Here is a 6000-nt window from a genome sequence, read left to right as displayed (position 1 = left end):
AGATGATCCCTATGCTAGGTGTACCTGTGTGTGGTACTTCCGGAAACACTCCCCTAAGCATAGGGCAGGGTGGTCAGGACAGTCAGGACAGAAATAGCGGGTGTCACGCCTTATTCCACTCCTGCTACAGACACGACATCTTTTTCGGGGTGACTGTTGGGTTGAGGTACCGGCAACGACACTGGGGAAATGTCGCTCGTGTAGACGGCTAACTACACTGGTGGATGGGGCCACGGAACCTCCTGGATACAGGAGGTTCTCGATGATCTCTTCCTGAAATTTGAGGAAGGATCCAGTTCTCCCAGCCTTACTGTAGAGAACAAAACTATTGTACAGAGCCAATTGAATTAAATATACAGACACCTTCTTATACCAGCGTCTGGTGCGTCGGGAAACTAAATACGGAGACAACATCTGGTCATTGAAGTCGACCCCTCCCATGTGGAGGTTATAGTCGTGGACTGAGAGGGGCTTTTCAATGACACGGGTTGCTCGTTCAATTTGTATTGTCGTGTCTGCGTGAATGGAGGAGAGCATGTAAACGTCACGCTTGTCTCTCCATTTCACCGCGAGCAGTTCTTCGTTACACAGTGCGGCCCTCTGCCCCCTTGCAAGACGGGTGGTAACGAGCCGTTGGGGGAAGCCCGCGCGACTAGTTCGCGCGGTACCACAGGCGCCAATCCGTTCTAGAAACAAATGCCTAAAGAGGGCCACACTTGTGTAAAAATTGTCCACATAAAGATGGTACCCCTTGCCGAATAAGGGTGACACCAAGTCCCAAACTGTCTTCCCACTGCTCCCCAGGTAGTCAGGGCAACCGACCGGCTCCAGGGTCTGATCTTTTCCCTCATAGACCCGAAATTTGTGGGTATAGCCTGTGGCCCTTTCACAGAGCTTATACAATTTGACCCCATACCGGGCGCGCTTGCTTGGGATGTATTGTTTGAAGCCAAGGCGCCCGGTAAAATGTATCAGGGACTCGTCTACGCAGATGTTTTGCTCTGGGGTATAAATATCTGCAAATTTCTGGTTGAAATGGTCTATGAGGGGCCGAATTTTGTGGAGCCGGTCAAAAGCAGGGTGGCCCCTGGGACGGGAGGCGGTGTTGTCACTAAAGTGCAGGAACCGCAGGATGGCCTCAAAACGTGCCCTGGACATGGCAGCAGAGAACATGGGCATGTGATGAATCGGGTTCGTGGACCAATATGACCGCAATTCATGCTTTTTTGTCAGGCCCATGTTGAGGAGGAGGCCCAGAAAAGTTTTAAGTTCGGAAACTTGGACTGGTTTCCACCGGAAAGGCTGGGCATAAAAGCTTCCCGGGTTAGCGGTTATAAATTGTGTGGCATACCTGTTTGTTTCGGCCACAACTATGTCTAAAAGCTCCGCAGTCAAGAACAGCTCAAAAAATCCCAGGGCCGAACCGATCTGAGCCGTCTCAACCCGAACTCCAGACTGGGCAGTGAAAGGGAAAACTACAGGTGCGGCTGAAGTTGGGGACTGCCAATCAGGGTTTGCCAGCACCTCTGGGATTCTAGGGGCTCTACGGGCACGTCTTTGCGGTGGCTGCGACGGGGTCACTACTGCACGTGCCACCGTACCAGCTTCAACTGCCCTTCTGGTGCTCGCTACTTCACCAGGTTGTACGGCAGTGCTGGTACTAGGTCCAGGGAGGGCTGGGCTGCTGGTGTATGCCTCACCACGTAATCCGACAGCACCAGCCCCACTCTGCTGCTCTTGAAGCGGATCCTGCGCAACCTGCGGTCTAGCGACACGGGGCCGGGTACGCCTGGTGGTATCAGGGACCTCAGCCTCCTCGTCCGAACTTTGGGTCAGAGAGCCACTGCTTTCTACAGGTTCGTATTCTGACCCGCTGGATTCATCAGATGAGGGTTCCCACTCCTCATCCGACTGGGTCAGAAGCCTGTAGGCCTCTTCAGAGGAATACCCCCTGTTAGACATGTGGGCAACTAAATTTAGGGGTATTCCCTGAGACTACCCAAGAAAAAAAAAGCAAGCCTGTCTTACAAAGGGGAGACTAGCGAAGTACCGGAGGCCGCTGCGGTTGATAAAAAATATCAAAACTGATTTTTTTATCGCCGCAGTGCGTGTAAAGTGAATGTGCAGTGATCAAAAAAAAAATTTTTTGTCACTGCGGTGGGGCGGGTGTGGGCGAACGCACGTGTGGGCGACCGATCAGGCCTGATCGGGCAAACACTGCGTTTTGGGTGGAGGGCGAACTAAAGTGACACTAATACAATTATAGATCTGACCGTGATCAGTTTTGATCACTTCCAGATACTATAAAAGTACAAATGCTGATTAGCGATACGCTAATCAGCGAATAACGGACTGCGGTGCGGTGGGCTGGGCGCTAACTGATCGCTAACTACCTAACCAAGGGACCTAAACTATACCTAAAACCTAACGGTCAATAACAGTGAAAAAAAAAAAGTGACAGTTTGCACTGATCACTTTTTTCTTTTCACTTGTGATTGACAGGGGTGATCAAAGGGGTGATCAAAGGGTTAATTGGGGTTCAGGGGGGTGATCAGGGGCTATAGTGTAGTGTTTGGTGTACTCACTGTGAAGCCTGCTCCTCTGCTGGATCCAACCGACGAAAAGAACCAGCAGAGGAGCAGGCAGCCATATAACAGATCATATTTACAAATATGATCTGATATATGGCTCTGTGATTGGCTTTTTTAAAAATCAGCAACCTGCCAGCCACGATCATTGGCTGGCAGGTTGCTGACGAAATACTTCTCGATTAAATGCCGGCACGAACTGCGCACGCGCGGGCGCATACTCGCGTCATCTCGCGTCTCGCGAGATGACGCGTATATGCGTGACTGTGCGCAGCGCTGCCACCTCCGGAACGCACATGTGCGTTAGGCGGTCCGGAGGTGGTTAAAGCAAACTCAGCAAGGGACAAAAAAGAACACCAATCCTCCTGATTCTCCGCCACAAAACAGCGCAGATATGTCTCCAGATTCTGATTGACGCGCTCTGTCTGGCCATTCGACTGCGGATGGAAAGCAGAAGAGAATGACAACCGAACCCCCAAGCGAGAACAGAAAGCCTTCCAGAATCTGGAAACAAACTGCGTGCCCCTATCAGAGACTATGTCTGAGGGAATACCGTGCAATTTGACAATGTGATCAATAAATGCCTGTGCCAGGGTCTTAGCATTGGGCAAACCAGGAAAAGGGATGAAATGGACCATTTTGCTAAAACGGTCCACCACCACCAGAATCACAGTCTTCCCCGAGGAACGAGGCAGGTCCGTTATGAAGTCCATGGACAGATGTGTCCAAGGACGGGAAGGAATGGGTAGGGGAAGGAGAGGACCTGACGGCCGTGAATGAGGGACCTTGGCACGAGCACAAGTCTCGCAAGCTGCCACAAAACCCTCAACCGACTTACGAAGCGCAGGCCACCAGAATCTCCGAGCGATGAGATCCACTGTGGCTCTTGCCCCCGGGTGCCCAGCAAGGACCGTATCGTGGTGTTCCTTAAAAATCTTGTGTCTTAAAGCGAGAGGCACAAACAACCTCCCAGGAGGACAAAGATCAGGAGCCTCTGACTGGGCTGCCTGCACCTCTGCCTCCAATTCAGAAAAAAGAGCAGAGACCACCACACCTTCGGCCAAAATGGGACGCGGGTCTTCAAAATTCCCGCCTCCCGGAAAACAACGTGACAGGGCATCTGCCTTCACATTCTTAACCCCAGGGCGGAACGTGACAACAAAATTAAATCTTGAAAAGAACAAAGACCATCTGGCCTGTCTCGGGTTCAGACGCTTGGCTGACTCCAAGTAGGCCAGATTTTTATGGTCAGTAAACACGGTAATAGGGTGTCTGGCTCCCTCCAGCCAATGGCGCCATTCCTCAAAAGCCAACTTGATGGCCAACAATTCCCTATCTCCCACATCGTAATTTCTCTCTGCGGAGGAGAGTTTTTTCGAGAAAAAGGCACACGGTCGACATTTGGCAGGAGAGGAACCCTGAGACAAGACCGCCCCCACACCCACCTCAGAAGCATCAACCTCAACTATGAAGGGTAAAGAAATATTGGGTTGCACCAAGATGGGAGCGGAAGCAAAACTCTCCTTGATATTAGAGAAAGCCTTACGCGCCTCTACCGACCAAGAGGAAAAATCTACCCCCTTTCTGGTCATATCAGTGAGTGGTTTAACAATAGAGGAATAATTCAAAATAAACTTCCTGTAATAATTGGCAAAGCCCAAAAAACGCATCAGTGCCTTCTGATTCTCAGGAAGCTCCCACTCAAGCACAGCGCGGACCTTCTCGGGGTCCATGCGAAAACCAGAAGCGGAGAGAAGAAATCCCAGAAATTGAATTTCTGGAACCGCAAACACACATTTTTCCAGTTTCGCATATAATTTATTCTCCCGCAGGATGAGCAAGACCTGACGTAAATGTTCCTTATGAGTTTTGAAATCAGGAGAAAAAATCAAAATGTCATCCAAATACACTAATACAAATTTTCCCATCAAATGATAAAAAATGCTGTTCACGAAATGCTGAAAAACGGCTGGGGCATTCATCAAACCAAAAGGCATAACCAAATTCTCAAAATGGCCCTCAGGGGTGTTGAAGGCCGTCTTCCATTCGTCTCCTTCTCTGACCCTGACCAGGTTGTATGCCCCTCTTAAATCTAATTTGGAAAAAACTTTAGCCCCAACAACCTGGTTAAACAGGTCCGGGATCAGAGGGAGCGGATAAGGGTCACGAATTGTGATATTGTTCAGCTCCCTGAAATCCAGACAAGGTCTTAAAGAACCATCTTTTTCTTAACAAAGAAAAAACCAACGGCAACAGGTGACTTCGAGGGTCGTATGTGTCCCTTTCTCAGACTCTCAGAGATATAAGCACGCATAGCGACCCTTTCAGGTTGGGAAAGATTGTATAAACGAGATTTAGGCAGCTTGGCGCCTGGAATGAGATTAATAGGGCAATCGTACTCCCTGTGCGGGGGCAAATCTTGAACTCCACTCTCAGAGAAGACATCAGAAAATTCAGAGAGAAAAGATGGTACCGTCTTAGTAGCAACCTCAGAAACAGATGTCGTGAGGCAATTCTCTCTGCAAAAGTCACTCCAACCATTTATTTGCCTCGCTTGCCAATCAATGGTGGGATTATGTTTAGTAAGCCAGGGTAGCCCCAACACCAGAGGAGCAGGCAAACCGCTAAGAACGAAACATGACACATCCTCAACATGAGCATCACTCACAATCAAACGAATATTGTGAACTATGCCCTTTAATGATTTCTGAGAAAGTGGAGCGGAATCAATGGCAAAAACAGGAATATCCTTTCCCAAAGTGCGCACCTGGAAACCATGAGTTATTGCAAATTGATTATCAATGAGATTGACCGCTGCTCCACTATCCACAAAAATCTCACAAAAAATGCTCTTGCTCTCTAGCGCCACCCTAGCAGGCAGGACAAAACGGGAACTACAAGCAAACGGAAAACCTTCAATTTCCGCCTCAACCCTGCCAATAGTAACAGACGGAACATTTTTAAAAGATTTTTTCCTCTTTGTTTCTTTATTACTCCCAGAGAACTGCCTGAATCTCCTAGAGGGACAAATATTTGCCAAATGATTTATACCTCCACAACAAAAACAAACCCTCCCATGCGGGCTGAATCTTCTATTGTCAGAAGCAATCAACCCCAGCTGCATGGGCTCCTGCTCAGAAGGGGCTGACAGCGACTGAGACCCCTGCGCGCAGAATGGGACCGCTGCACTGTCCTGGGACTGAGTATGACAGGAAGGAGAGATCTCACCTCTCTCTCTAAGACGCCTGTCAATACGAACGGCCTGGGACATAGCATAGTCCAAGGAGGTAGGTCTTTCATGAAAGGCAAATGCATCTTTCAATCCCTCTGAAAGACCATGGCAGAATTGACTTCGGAGTGCAGCATCATTCCAACCAGTATCAGCTGCCCATCTCCGAAATTCTGAGCAGTA

The sequence above is a fragment of the Bufo gargarizans genome, chromosome 8, assembly GCF_014858855.1.
Source record: "Bufo gargarizans isolate SCDJY-AF-19 chromosome 8, ASM1485885v1, whole genome shotgun sequence".
Classification (NCBI taxonomy): Eukaryota; Metazoa; Chordata; class Amphibia; order Anura; family Bufonidae; genus Bufo; species Bufo gargarizans.
This window is presented reverse-complemented; position numbering follows the sequence as displayed.